Source organism: Bidens hawaiensis, unplaced genomic scaffold (genome assembly GCF_021521415.1).
Source record: "Bidens hawaiensis isolate Kalapana, Puna unplaced genomic scaffold, B.hawaiensis_p1.1 tig00021613_1, whole genome shotgun sequence".
In the NCBI taxonomy this organism is placed as follows: domain Eukaryota; kingdom Viridiplantae; phylum Streptophyta; class Magnoliopsida; order Asterales; family Asteraceae; genus Bidens; species Bidens hawaiensis.
The window spans coordinates 103,697-120,215 of record NW_027493361.1 but is presented as its reverse complement, the minus strand read 5'-3'; the positions used below and the strand labels follow the sequence as shown (position 1 = coordinate 120,215).

The following is a 16,519-nucleotide window of genomic DNA, read 5'->3' as shown; positions in this document are numbered from 1 at the left end:
TAGGGGCTGCCGCCCCTAGAACCCCGCTGCCAGGGGCGCTGCCCCCGAACTCGCGTTCGTTGTGGGTTATATAAAGATAGAAATACGATATGAGTAGTAATAGTTAATTGATACATGTAAATATTATACAGTTAGCCATGCACAGCTCAAGAGAGGGATTACGATTAACGGTGAACGTAACCGCATTCAGGTGAGTTTCTAGCCCCACTTCCTTGTTATGTTTTCGGGGCTGTATGCATACTCGATGTGAATGTTAATAAACTTACCTTAAATGGTAAGTGTATGACTTAATGACAAATGTGATTGTTATGAATGTATGCTTGATAGTACGTGAACGACCTTCGGGTATTGCACGTATCGTTAAGGCAAGTGTAGTGTAGTATGTATGTTATGTGTATGTGAATAAAGAAGTATGTACGACTATGATATGTATGATATTGAATGTAGGGATATGATAATGGTGATGATAATGAAAGGTAAGGTAAGGTTAAAGGGTTGCATACCCTAATAATATATGTGAAGGTTAAAGGGTTGCATACCCTAATAATATATACGAATGTTAAGGGTTGCATACCCTAATAATATATGCGAAGGTTAAATGGGTTTCATACCCTAACAATATATGTGAAGGTTAAAGGGTTGCATACCCTAATAATATATGCGAAGCTTATAGGGCGAAATGCTCTTTATAACGTAAGGTATGAATATGAAAGGAAAAGAGTAGGTAAGTAAGTAAGTATGTATAAACGAAAGTATGAAAGCATGGGGTACGTATGAAAGTATGTAATTATGTTGTATTTGTATGATTAACTAGAACTCACTCAACGTAGCTGACTTTTAGTATGCACTCAGGTGAGTATGATAAGACAGCTGGCTTGAAGGGAGACACATGGCGGTTGAATAAAGAAGCTGGCATCTGAAGATTTATTTGTTAATGTTGAACTAAAAGACATGTTTTAAGTTATGTTTTAAAGACAAGTTACGAATGTTTGTAATGACTGTTGATGTTTTATGTTATTCCGCGAAAGTTTTAATTAACTCTGATAGTTAGAACTGCGTTTATGAGTAAATCCAACTTCCAAAGTAGGGAACCGGTAACGGGGCCTTACACAACGCTAGCCTGACTCATAATAACTCATATTTTATTCTATTAACCGAAATGAGAAAACGGGATGTTACAACTCAATTACACATATAGTTTAAAGCTGTTGTTAGTTAATTGTTTCTATAGACTATTATGAATTTGGAAATAGTACTTTATCAATAGTTGCTATATTACTAACTAAATATTGATTATAGGTTCGGGCGAAAAGAAGCAAAAAATGCATTGACGAAAACAAGGACATGATGTTGGCAACACAAGGCCAAATTTTTCGATTAACAATTTAACACCACCCAGTAGTTTTTTTATCACAACCCACATAAGTTAGGCCTTTTGTAAAGAACATTGTAGTAGTTTGTTAAGTAAGGTGGACCTTTGGTGGAAGAACATGGGAACTTTGTCATATGCAATAGTAATATCAACCTCTTAGACTATTTGCTCAAATACGTTTACATATGCGAAATGTTATCCCCTATTCACCCTTGCACAGATCAACAACGCGACGGGTTACAAACCTAGTTCCAAATCAAAACTTGGTAGATGAGTATTTTAAAATAAAATAATTGTTTAGATAATTAGTTATTTAATTAGTTAGATGTCATGTATCCATATACAAGTTTGCTTTAATAGAGTAACAAGAGCATTTCCAACATCATATATTTGTTTCTGTATTTATAATTATACTAAAAAATACTATATTTTCTTTCTTCTGTTTAACTAAATAATATTTTTTTATACTTTTATTATTACACACTCATAATACTTTCAAAAAAACATTAACAAATTTTAGAGGTGAATAATGTTTCTTCAAAATTACCCATCAACAAAAGTTTATCTATCCCTTTCACTAACAAATGCTTACAACTACTTCATATAGTACAAGGAACTCACTCAACATAAAATAGAGGATCTGCTGAGAATGCTATAAGATAAGAGTTTACATTTATAAAAGACACATATCTTTATAATTATGGTTTTGGTTTGGGATTTAGTTTGCTTTTCGACCCTAACCAAAAAATATGACATTTCTCGAGTTCCAAACTCTAGATTTAACGATATATGATGCTTAACAAAAACATAATAAAAAACAAATAAAATAACATATTCAGATATTGATACCACTAAATTCTAACGTACTCTAAATATCACACACACCTACTAATTTACATATGGATTAGGGTGAGTAATTTAACCGTAAATTGAATCATAACAGGCCCGCTTTTGATTGATAACAAATATAACCAATGTGTCGGTTTAATGAATTTTCAAAAACCACCAAATGCAAGTCTATTTTTTGTTAAAGATAATTCCAAACACGGCCGCCATAACATAATCAACCCATTTATTTAACCGACAATATGTTTGGAATTGACTTCCATGCACCAAATATATTGTCGGATTATACCACTTTGATGTTTTTGGTTCAATGTTATCGAATTAACTTCAATTTCACTGTTTGATTACTAGTCAGAGGCCCGCACGATGTAGCGTGAACAACACTTAAAAGGTTGTTAGCGAGCCAAGCCTAGCTAGAGTCGAACATCATACCGAGCCGACCCAGGTCAACTCGAAATTAAAGATAAAATCTTAAACTCAAGTTCGCCTTGATTATTTTGATATTTATATGATTTGAGTACCTTTAATCGTATTTTTTGTAAAACATATCAAAAGAAAATAATATTTATATAAACATGAGGGGTCAAAGTTGTAATTTATCCTTAGAATAATAAAATTTGAGTAAAGTTGAGGTACCATACTTGTAATTAACTTTTTAGTTGTAAATCTAACTTGTACATTCATGTTTATATCCATGCATTAATGACTTGTACAATTTAAGCCGTTTATTTGTTTTAATTTTTTTTTTATATTGACACGTTTATAAAATAAGCTTGTTGAATTAGTATGTTCACATTTAGTTTTTAATCAAGTTTTTATAAAAGATATAACAAGAAAACCAAAAAGAATAAAGTTAGAGTAAAACTTGGGTAAACATGAGGAATGAAAGTTATAATTATTTCTTAAATTAACAAAATTGGACTATAGTTGAGGTACCAAACTTGTAATTATATTTGTTTAAATCAAATGAACATATAGATTGTGTTTAAAAGACCACTTTGTTCTTTGTTACACTTATACCTTATGCATTGGAAATTGTAAATCCCTTAAAACAAACGTCTTAATTTGACACTGTTTGAAAATATAATGTTGTATATATTTTAATATTTGATATTAATATTATGGATTATATATTTTGTTGGATTATGTTACGTTTTTTGTAATAATTAGTACCAAACTTTTAGACCAAATTACATTGTTTTGGTTATTGTATGAGAGTTAATAATATATTTATGGTTTGATGATAAATTATTTCACAAATAAATCAGATGTTGTAACCCGGTTTAAAAGCTATATAGGTTTGATGAGACCCAAGACCCGTTTATTTTTTTTACTATAAAAAGGGTTTTTTAATTATAAATAATATATATATATATATATATATATATATATATATATTTAAATAAACAAATATTAATTTTTAGTATATCCCTACTTTATAGGATTTTTATATCAAATATTTGGTGAGAGTAGTTTTTAATTTAATGAGATATTATAACATGTTTAAGAAATATATGGGTTTGATGAGACCTATACCCTTGAATTCGGGTCAAATGCATGAGAAGCCTCCATTTAAAAATCAAGCAAATCTGGTGACTCCAAAAAAAGGGGGAACGACCACATTGCGACACCTAGGATTTTTGAGTCTACGTTTATATATATATATATATATATATATATATATATATATATATATATATATATATATATATATATATATATATATATATATATATATATCTAACTATCTATATAATTGTCTACCATGAAATCCTACGTGTCGCTCTCAGGTTGTCCCCCACATTTTCTAGAGCCACCAGATTGCTTGAAATCTAACGGAGGCTTCTCATGCATTTGACCCGAAATCGCGGGTATGGGTCTTACCAAACCCATTTAGTCTTTAAATGGGTTATAACATCTCATTTATTTGTGAAACTCTTTCATAATCAAACAATAATTTTCACGGGTCATGGGTATTACCAAACCCGGATAACCCTTAAACAGGTTATAATATCTCATTTATTTGTGAAATAACCCTTTAATCATCAAAAAATAATTTCCACATGGGTCTTACCAAACCCCAATAGGTCTCAAATGGGTTATAAAATCTTATTTATTGGTAAATACTTTAATCCTCAAACCCTAATTTAATTTATTTTCTTTACATGTTCTCCATTGCTGGTCTATCATCTCCATCGCCGGTTAACTTCCGATACTACCCGCCATCGTCAACTACATCAACATCCCATTTTTCATTAGACAAATATTTGTGTACATGTTTGTTTATTTAAAAAAATCAACATGTTCGTGTTCATGTATTTTTGTTCGTTAAAAATCTAAAAAACCTACACATTTCAATTGAAAATACAAAACGCAAAAAAATATAATAACAAACTAATATATATGTATTAAATTAAAACAAACTACGTTAAAAAATAAAATAAATCATCATAAAATAGCAAAACGATTAAAACAAAAACTTAAATAAACTCTCGTAACACGAGAGGATCAAACTAGTATATATATATATAGAGAGAGAGAGAGAGAAAAAGAGAGAGTTGTTCAAATAAAAAACAACTGTTTTGTGAAAAGTGTAAGAAGACTTTAAATTAAAGTTTATCACCCAAATAAAACATTATAACATATAAATAGGAAACTATACAATTTTTGAAAACTACAAATCTTAACTACTATAACTTAAATCCAAGAGTATACAACTATTTTTATGTTTCGTATAAAATTATAGTTTTTTACATTAACCTTATCATAGTTAATTATTTACTCTCTATATAGCCATGTTAAGTTTCTAACGGCCTCTATATAGCCATGTAACAATATCGATTATCAAATAATCAAATAAATATTATTAAACCTAGGACCACCCTAAAGAAGTAAAAAAATAAAAATGAAAGGTGTAGAGTGGTCCAAATAGTAGCTGCAACAACAAACCTCATTGTAGTCATCGAAGCCAAGGATCATAAAGCTACCCCACCAAATCATAATGATTGTACCCTCCCTTCCCATAAATAACACTTCTAGGACATAAAAGAAAGTAAGAAAACACATGTAAAGTATATTATGTTAACTTATTTATGTGTTTGGTTAAGAAAGCCGGTTTTGGTGGTGAGTCTCGTTGTGACACAAATATGGTTCGGGAAATATAGGTTCGGACCCATGAAGTATATAACTAGCAGGGCTTCAAATCGTTCAATGTGGTTTGGAAAACATTAGACTATCAAATGTTGGTAAGGAGTTACAAAAGAAGAACGGAAGATTAAGATAATGACATGCATCAAAATATTAAATGTAATTTGACACAATAAGGTGGCCTTTGATTTGCACATCACATGAAGGTGCCGTCTACACTGACATTATACAACGCATTATAAAATGGATTAACTTTGTCACCAAAGGACGAATGGACTTGCTGGTCTTAACAAGTCGAGTCATTTGTGAGGAGTCATTTGTGAGTCATCGAAATCACTTTATCTATAACCTTTAGTTGAACTAAGCTTAAACGAACTTGAGCCAAACTAGTGCTCATTTAATAAATAAGCTCAAGTCGAAGTTTTATATGTTGAGCTTGATTTAATAATAAGGCATAATATATATTTATATAATAACTAGACACTGTATATTAAATTAATGCATATATAAAGTTATAACATAAAAATAGTATATACATATATAAATAAATAACTAATTAATTAACAATAAATTATTTGAGTCCGATCAAGTTCAAGCTTGTAAAATTACTCACTAGCGAGTTTGCATCGAGCATTTTTAAAGTAAACGAGCTAGCTTAGTCATAGTCAACTTGAGCCGACTCTAAAAAACGTATTATATACTCTCACTCAAAATGCATACATTTTAAATAAAATAATAATACATATGCTGATGCTAATCAACCCTTAAAGCTCCAAAAAAAAATATGTAATCAGACTATATCAACAGAATCAAATTAAAAAACAAATCAAAGCCAAATTACACCACAACCAAATCTAGACAATCCACACCTAGAATCAAATATAAACCCTAAAAGTGAAAAAGGTAATACTTGTTTGATTGCATGTTTAAACTCATTTTGTATTTTGGTTTGGTTTGATTTGATTTGATTTAATGAATATTAATTTGATTTGGTTAGGTTTCAAAAATAATGAGAAAAGGTATAAAGATGGTTGGAGATTAACAAGACATAACAAGCATTAAAAATAATCACGTGCATGGCACAAAACAAGCCAATTATTAAATGCCTCCGTTAATTGGGGTCTTATTAGGTATTTGAGCAAAAAAAAAAAGTTTGAATCCGAACTTGATGTGTGGGAACCAACATGTTCTTCGAGTGGCAAACAATTGCATGGTCTGGTAATAATCATCGTACTATAGCTAAGCTATCCTTATGTTACTACTAATAACCATAGTACTATAGAGTTAACTTTATGCTGTAAAACCATTTATTATGTATAGGAGTAAGTAAACTATTTGGTTTTAGAACATAGAGGTTTGGTTGTAGTCTTGTACACGTTTACTTTTCTAGATATATTTTGAAGAAATCCAAATTAGAAAATGGTTGTCTTTTCGATTCTTACACATATATCATTTCGGTTAAAAAGTATTGTTACATACCAATAACTCACTTTAGTTGTCAAGTTTTATGTGACGCACACATATGCACCACCATTTCTTTGAAAGATATATGAATACAAGTTTATTTAATCTCTCTTTTTGTCATTGTTTCTTCAGTATATGTTATGAGCCTTTTACTCAACACGACACATTATAGGTTTCTGCCCACTGCATAAAAAAAATTTCATGACTGCCACTCGTTCGTGTGATCGTGTCTTAGCACCAGGGAGACTAGTCATTCCCGCCTTAATTAACTATGAAATAGAAGATATATGTTGATGACACAATTGTTAAAAAAAATTGCATAGTTAGAAAGTTTTACTTAAAAATGGTTAACTTTTACATTATTTTAACTTTTTAAGTTACATGACATTTTGAAATTAGTTTTCATTATTTGGTAAGCACTTGTATTTATTAAAAAGAAAACCTAAGATCATGTACGTGCTTTATATTACCTATTTAAATTTTTAACTTATCCTTCATATTATCATAATATGATCTTATCACAAAAACATCCCGTGTAATTATTTCTAAACGTTATAAATCTATTCGTATTATAAAAATACTAACTTATTTAGACAAAGATGTTATTTATCATGAAAATAGTTAAATTAGTTATATGATTTTTTTTACCAAGTGGATTTAGGTGAGATATATTAAAAAAAAATTCAAAAAGCAAATTTTATTAACAAAAGAACCCAACTAAATCAAGCTGTAAGGCCCTGTTACCGGCACCTCACATTTGAACGTTGGATTTACTCATCAACATAGTTCTAATCATCAGAGATAATAAAAACGTTCGCGGAATACAAAAACTTTCAATAAACATTTCATAACAATCCAAACTTGTCTTAAACAAACAACTTGTCTTTCAAAAACTAAGTAATTAAAACAAAACATGTCTTGAGTCTTCCGATGCCAGTCTCTTATTCGCTTGCCACGTGTACCCCTCAAGCTAGCTGCCTCATTCTACTTGCCTGCGTGCATACTAAAAGTCAGCTACGCTGAGTGAGTTCTAGTTAATCACATAACATACAAATATACATACTTACATACTTGCATTCATACTTTCATATTTTATTCCATACATACTTAACTTCATATCTTACGTTATAAAGGGAATTACGCCCTACTTTCCTCAAGTATTATAAGGGCCCAGTTCCCTCTTACCTCGAGTATTATTAGGGCTCGGTTCCCTCTTACCTCGAGTATTATAAGGGCTCGGTTCCCTCTTACCTCGAGTATTATTATGGTCCGGTTCCCTCTTGCTTCGAATATTAGTAGGGTTTGATTCCCTCTTCGTTACCATACAACCATACATCATTTCACGTACATACATATATCATGCATACATTATTCATAACGTTACAACCCGACAATACATGCAATATCCGAAGATCGTTCACGTATTGACGAGCAAACATTTATATCTTTCACATAATCACATAATGCATACACTTATCACTTAGGATAAATGTATTAACAAACACGTCGAGTATGCACACAGCCCCCGAAAACATAACAAGGAATGGGGCAAACTCACCTGGATCCTGTTTCTTTCTCCGTTTATCGTTAAACCTTTCTTTAATTGTGCCCTGCTAACTGTATATATGGTACACGTATTAATATTCGATCTAAGTCTGGAGTAATCCATGGGCATTGTATTAGATTACATTATACTTAGATTATTTTATATAAATCCAAAGTATACGACTTTTAATTATTTAATATTCCTTTTTCTTTCTTTAATATTTTAGCTTAACACCCTAGATTATCCTTTTGACGTATAATGACGTGGGTACGCGTATGCGTATAATTATACACACATATCTAACTCACGGGTAGTTATATGTAAATATAATGTATACGTGTCTTAATGTGATCGGGTTTCTATTATTGTTAATTACGTTATAAATAACCAAGGCATTGTAAACGAGTTCGACTATCCATTTTGCGATCGAGTTCATATGTTCCAAGTGTTATAGGGTTCGGGTTTATATTCGGGCCTGGTTAGAAATCGGTTTTGTAAGTGTGCTTGGTTAGGACGTTTGGGTTTGTATTTGGGCTTAGCTAGGAAATTTGGGTTTGTAGATGGGCTTGAGTTGGTGTTTGGGCCGTACATCAAATAATAGCCCAACCTCCTTGCCTTAATCAAATATCATATCTGACTATCTTCTTCTTCCTTCTTCATTTCTTTTTCTCCTTTTTCCTTTCAGCCAATCCAAAGTAATCGATTCTCCCAAAATCGATTACAATGTAATCGAATATAACAGTGTAATCGATTAACTGTTGTATGCGAGTCAGGTGTGTATGTATATGAGTCAAACAAACAGCTCCAAGGTATACAGTCTCTATTGTAATCGAAGCTCAATATAAGCGAAGTAGGGTGATCAGGCTAGTTGTAATCGATGGTCAAATGTAAGCGAGTATACATGTATGTATACTTTGTAATCGATTTCAGTGTAATCGATTGATTGTAATCGAACGGGTTGTAATCGAAGACTGTTTGCAAGCGAGTTTCGTAGGTGTAAGCGAGTTTGGCATGTAATCGATTCTAAGTTTGGTATTGTAATCGAATTTATTGATTGTAATCAATGTAAACATTTGTAATCGATTTCATCTATGAATCGATTACAATTGTAATCGAGTCATATGTATGCGACCACTGATGTAATCGAACATAGAGTAATCGAATTCGGATTGTAATCGATTTTTCAGGTTACAGTTGATTGTAATCGATGTGTATGTGTACATGGTTCTCTTTGTAATCGAGTTCTGCAAGTAATCGAGTCTAATTGTAATCGATTATCAAAGTTTGACTAATAATTATCAGTGTAAGCGAACCAATGTGTATCCATTGTATGCGAGTCTTAATGTGAACGAGCCTCCATGGTAAACGAACTGTGTGGTCGAGTTTCAAGTCAGACCTGGTGTTCTTTATGGTTGGGCTGGGCAGATGGGTTTTGTATCCCACCCACTGCCCGTTTACCAGTATTATTATTATTATTATTATTATTATTATTATTATTATTATTATTGATATTATTATTATTATTATTATTATTATCAACAAATCTTTAATATAGTATTATCCTATCTCGCAAGCGCTCTCGTGGTCATTTCCAAGTAAGGCTCGACTCGGGAAATCATAAATTTTGGATCTTTAAACCTTGAACGTTCAAGACTAGATTTTTAGGGTTCCTTTTAACAAGTCGTTTCCGTTTTGGGTTCGTTTCTTTCATTATTAACATCAAGTTTTCAACTTTAATGCTTTTTTAAAGCCAATCTACTCTAGATTCAGGTTTCAAGACTAATCGTTTATTAAAACATGAACTTTAAGATCAAGAACATACCTTTATGGGTTCGTTTGGTTTCGGCTAGCTTGTTTATGAATCTTAAACCTTGGATCTAACTTGTATATAGAAGATCTAGTAATAGTTATATTGATTTGGCCTCAGATCTCTTTCTTTCTCTCTTGGCCGTTTATGTATAATAAGGAAGGTGTGTTTGTGTTTGGAGTGTGTGTAGAGATTATGGAAATGATGGAATGAGATTTAGGGTTTTGGAATGGTTTAAGGGGGGTATTTATATCCCCTTTAAGCCCATGGACTCTAAGCCCATTCCACCATCTTAATCCATTTTAAGTCCATGATCCTTTCTATATTAGAATAATTATTAACACACAACAATCACACAACAATCTTAACGAAATCTTTATTTAATTTTATAATTTATCATTATAATATTTAGGATGTTACACAAGCTAACTTAACACCATCCAAATTTTACATAATTAGAGTTTGGTTTGTGAGTAAATGGTAGAGTTCTGTTAGACAAATGTTAGGTTTGTCCCAAGACGGTAGTAAGGAAAATAAGAAGGCAATTAATTAGGGTTGTTTTTATGACAACTCTTATAAATCTTTGGAATAGAAGAAATGTGGTTATTTATAATAACATGGAACAATCCTATTATAATGTTGTGGAATTGATTAAGGAGAATGCTTTCTTTAAATAAACTACAGGTCTAATTATGAAGGTTGCTTTCGTTAAATAAACTACAGGTCTAATTGTGAAGGTCTTCTGTAATTATGTGTTTTTGTTTTCTTGTGGTTTTCTTGTGGTTTCTCTTGGCTTGATAGTTTAGCTTTCTTGGTTGAACTATTGACTTTTTTGGTTTGCTTGTTGGTAATACATTAGTTGTTTAAAAAAATTACATACAATTTTCAAGAAAGAAAAGGCACACCAATCCTTCCAAAGAAGGCACTTTTGATTTTTGTTTTCACCTATTTTTAAACCATAAAAAGCCGAATGACCTTAAATCTTCTAAGACCATCCGTAGTCGGACGTTATACCAGGCGTTTTGGAGTATCACGTCGGGGCCACACCGCCCCCCTCAGCGTTTTGGGTTTTTCATTTTTTCTGGCGTTTTGTATATAACGCGCAAAATGGATCTCTTTAGCCAATTGGTGATGCCCTGTATTTGAAGATTGGTTTACAAAGAAAATGAAAGCAAACCTTAGAATTCTGAAATCTGCAGCAAATGGAGGCGGTGAAGAAGGTGAAGCTAAACAAACGGAAGATATAATAACAAATACCCTAAATTTGTGATGTTATTATTATTATTTGGGCCTTGACCCGGTTGAGCCCAACCCAGTTGAAAGATGTTATTATTATTATTATTGATTTGTGAAAAATAAAATAAAAAAATGTAAAAGTGACTGGGCGCCATGTGGCGCATAACGCCCAGGAGTGGGGCTTTATGACTACACCCTGTTTTTGTAAAAAGTCATAACTCTGACTGCACGCTACGTGACACATAATTCCTGAATCACGGGCTTTATGACTACCCAATTGTTAGTTTATAACTTCGCCTTAAATCCACGTGTGAAACTTTTACATCTTGCATAGCTGTTACAAGACATGTATTGAATTATTATTTGAAATGACCAAATTATGTATGCGCATATCCTATTATCTAGTTTCATCCTTGTGGAATATATGGTGATTGAAATACACTTAAAATTAGGATGGAAATATACATGCATATATATATATATACACATTAGTTTTTATTCCTTGTATTACGGGAGCTGTTTTAGATTACTCGTTTTTAATATTTATATGTTTTTTTAGGTTTAATTTTATTTATTGTAATGAAATAAATAATATACTTAGAGTTTGATGATAAAAAGGTTTTACAAATAACTAAGATGTTATAACCCGGTTTAAAAGTTATCTGGGTTTGGTAAGACCCAAGACCCGCTTATTTTTTTTTACTATAAAATTGTTTCTTAATTATAAATAATATTTTTTTAAAAATCATATAATAATTTTTAGTATATCCTATTTTATAGGATTTTCACAACAATAATTTGGTGAGAATAATTTTTATAAAAAAATAAAAATAGAATTTGAGAGTGAGAAGTAAAAGGGTATGGTAGGAAGGTTGTTTTATTGTCCCCAATTAATGAAACTGAAAAAGACACAAAAGTAATGAAACAGAGACAAACAAACGATAACAATTAACAATTAACAATGGATGGTAGTAGCAGTAGTAACATTTATTTATTTATTTATTTATTTATTTTACACTTGTCGTTTCTGGCTCCATCTATTCATTTCATCTTCTCCAATTCTAATTTTAACCTTAACCTCCTCAAAGGTAACAACAACATTTTCAATTTCAACCCATCAAATCTTTCTTGATTCCAACGTTTTTAGCACACGGTTTCTTCCTTCTTTTGCTTCAATGGTAATTCTTGTTTTAATCTTAACAACCTACATTGTTATGTAATCACTGTCGTCATCTATCTTAACAACCTACATTGTTATGTAATCACTGTCGTCATCTATCTAATCGTCGACCAGGTTCCGTTTACCAATGCATTCATGGGGCATTGGATCTGGTGGATCCACGACATCCATTTACATTATTATTTTATTCACAATTCTTTCAATTAGCTGTTGGAGAATATATATTATTGCCTTTACTCATCTGGGTTGCTGTGATATCTAATAAACTTTCCACCTTTTTTAAATTATTTGGTTGGTATGTTCATTGCAGAAGGAATAATAATAATAATAATCAAGAATCATTATTTAATAATCCACATTGTCTTGTCTGGGATTTAAAAGGCTTCATTTTTTTTCTTCATGGGTTAAAGCTTTAAAAGTTTAAAGACTTATGGGGAGTTTGTGTGAGGAGGAAGAGTATCGGTTTTTCGATGCCCGGAATAGCATCGGGTCGGTTTCTGAGGCGGATGACGATGTGGTCCCGAATGGTTTTCGGTATGATGTTTGGGCTATGGCTCCTGAAAGTGTTCATCACAGGAAGAACACTTTTCTTAAGTTTATGGGATTGAGCTCTGAAGATAATATTCAAGTTGTTGAAGATGATAAACAAGTAGATAGCAGGGTAGTACAGACAAGTGGAACTGTGTTGAGAACTGCTGTCAAAGAAGAAGAAGAATCTTCTTCTTGTTCGTGTTCGGGTTCTTTAAGAATTCAGGATTCTAATGGCGAAGAAGATGAAGGAAAGTCAACAGAAGTCAAACCAGCTCCATTGGTTCAGAAAGTTGTAGATAGAAACATTAAGGTTGGTAACACCATGTCAAGAACAATGAGCAGAGTGAAAAGTCAACTGCTGGGTAGTTTACGGTCAATGGCGTGTAAGCCTGTTCAAAAAACGGGTTAAATCTCGTGTTGTTGAAAAGGTTCAAAGAGTTAAAGTTCATCAAAGTAACAAGAAATTGAAAGAATTATCGGCTATGTTTGTCGGCCAAGATATCCAAGCTCACAAAGGTTCAATTTTAACCATGAAATTTAGTCTTGACGGGCGGTATTTGGCTAGTGCGGGTGAAGATGCGGTTGTTCGGGTTTGGCAAGTAGTTGAAGATGAAAGATTGGATGAAAAAGACGTCCCGGACGTCGACCCGTCTTGTTTATACTTCACTGTGAATAATCTTTCAGAACTAGCACCATTAGTTGCTGATAAACGAAAGATTAGCATGGTAAAAACCTTTAAAAAGACCAAAAATTCAGCTTGTGTTATCCTCCCTCCAAAAGTGTTTAGAATACTTGAAAAACCTATTCACGAGTTCCACGGTCACAAAGGCGACGTTCTTGATCTTTCATGGTCAAAATATAATGTAAGCAAACTATATGCTTATTGTAATATAATAAGTCTTGATATTTAGTAACTGAAATTGATCATGGGTTATTGTTTCTACTGGTGCAGTTTCTTTTGTCATCATCGGTTGATGAAACCGTTCGGCTATGGAAAGTTGGAAATGACGCTTGTGTTAAAACTTTCCCACATAGCAATTATGTGACGTGTGTTCAGTTCCACCCGACGAATGAAAATTATTTCATAAGCGGTTCGATTGATGGAAAAGTTAGAATCTGGTCGGCTTCGCGTTCTCAAGTTGTTGACTGGATGGACATAAGAGATAGTCACTGCTGTGGCTTACAGTCCAGACGGAAAGGTTTGACTTTTTGTTCATGCTGTTCATTCATTTTAAATCCTATGCAAATTCCAATTCCAATTCCAATTCTATCACATTCCGATGGAATGGAATTGGAATTGGAATTTAAACATTCCCATAGGAATGGAATTTGCTAGAATTGGAATCCCAATTCCATCTAACGTGTTTGGTTGGCCAATGAATCGGAGGCAATCACTTTGACCCACTCTACCGACGACCCACAACGTTTTTGGACGATCCGGCCCGCTTTCGTTTTTTTTGTTTCGTTATTTTTTCCAGTTTCATTTCGGTTCATTTTTTTTCTTCAGTTGGTTAGTTTATTGGGTTTTGGTCCGGCTCGGTTTCGAATTTTTTGGTTCGTTTAGGTTGGTTTTTCACATTCTGTTTTCTTCGAGTTCGTTTTTTTCTTTTTTTTGTTCAGTTTTTTGGGTTTCGGCCCGTTTCGGTTTTTTTGGTTCGTTTAAGTTGTTTTTTTCTATTTCTGTTTGGTTCAAGTTCTTTTTTTTTGCTTATTTTGTTTAGTTTTTTCGTTTTGTGTTTGGTTCAAGTTCGTTTTTTTGCTTATCTTGTTCAGTTTCTTGGGTTTCGGCTCGTTTCGGTTTTTTTTGGTTCGTTTATGTTGTTTTTTTCGGTTTCTGTTTGGTTCAAGTTCGTTTTTTTTTTGCTTATTTTGTTCAGTTTTTTGGGTTTCGTCCCGTTTAGTTTTTTCGGTTCTTTTTTTCGGTTTCTGTTTGGTTCAAGTTTGTTTTTTGTTTATTTTTATGGGTTTCGGCCCGTTCTGGTTTTTTTGGTTTGTTTATGTTGTTTTTTCGGTTTCTGTTTGGTTCAAGTTCGTTTTTTTGCTTATTTTCTTCAGTTTTTTGGGTTTCGGCCAGTGTCGGTTTTTTTGTTCATTTTTATCGGTTTCTGTTTGGTTCAAGTTCGTTTTTTTGCTTATTTTGTTCATTTTCTTTGGTTTCGGCCCGTTTTGGTTTTTTTTTGGTTCGTTTATGATGTTTTTTTTGTTTATGTTTGGTTCAAGTTTGTTTTTTGCTTATTTTATTCAGTTTTTTGGTTTCGGCCCGTTTCGGTTTTTTTGGTTCGTTTATGTCGTTTTTTTGTTTCGTTTCTGTTCGGGTTTAATTTTTTGTTTCGTTTTGTTTGTTTCCCTTTTTTTGTTTCATTTTAGTCGGTTTACTCGGTTCGGTTTAACTTTTATTTTGGTTAGTTTTTTTTTGTTCGGTTTATATTTTTTTCTGTTTTGTTTTGGTTAGTTCGGTTTCGTTTCGTTTCATTTCGGTTTCTATTCTTTATTTCGTTTTGGTCCATGAAATGGCCGGGGCGTCGGCGGACCGGGCCGGGCTGAGCCGAACTGACTCTGGCGTCAAATCGAACACAAACTGACACGGGGCGTTGACCCAAAGCGACTCGACGCGGAGCACTGAGCTGAAAGCGCTAATACTCGGAGCATCGACCTGAATGTGAACACACCCGAAATGTCAACCCGAACGCGACCATGTTAGTCGTCCAATTGAAGATTCATTCAAATTTACTTGAATTCCTTCACATGATTGAAGGATTTAGAATCCCTTTGTGTAAAGGAATTTGAGGGAATTGAATTCCAATTCCAAGTCAACCGAACACACCAAAATGGAATTAAGATTCCAATTTTCAACGAAACGAACACGCCATGTCATGGGATTTTAATTCCAATTCCAATGTATTCCCACAAATTCTGTGAAACAAACGCGCCCACTAGTATCATGATAAATATGCAATGGAAAAATAACCAAAATGTTTTTGTGACTATATAAGTAAAAGATCTTGAGTGGTAATGCTGCATTCAACTTTATTCACAAAGCTGCAATAATAAGATGTTTGCCGTTCTGTATTTATAATTTAATTTTGATTCAATCCGAACATCTTGAAAAACCCTAGACTGTGTGCACCCATTGTTTGCAGGAATTAAGACTAAGAAACAATAAATAAGTTCATACATCAAAAAACCAAAGGATCAAATGTTTATCAGCCGTGTAAGATACACAATATTCAATCAACGGTAGGATCACACCAACACGATTATATGAAAAATTCGATTAACAACTCAAAGACAAACTTTTTGTTCAAGGATCTTGGTGAGAAATCATAATCACTAGACGAGACGAATTTAAACGAGTCAAGCGTACAAGCTTATCTTGCCTCAGGCTTGGCT

The 16,519-nt window shown here is 32.6% G+C and overlaps 1 pseudogene across 1 annotated transcript; it reads left to right on the top strand.

Annotated features, from left to right (window-relative positions):
* Positions 1-13,015: 13,015 nt before the first annotated feature.
* LOC143563907 (WD repeat-containing protein YMR102C-like) lies at positions 13,016-14,334 on the top strand (annotated as a pseudogene). Its single transcript, XR_013140746.1, has 2 exons — positions 13,016-13,992; positions 14,082-14,334. The product of XR_013140746.1 is annotated as a WD repeat-containing protein YMR102C-like (transcript).
* The last annotated feature ends 2,185 nt before the right edge of the window (positions 14,335-16,519 follow it).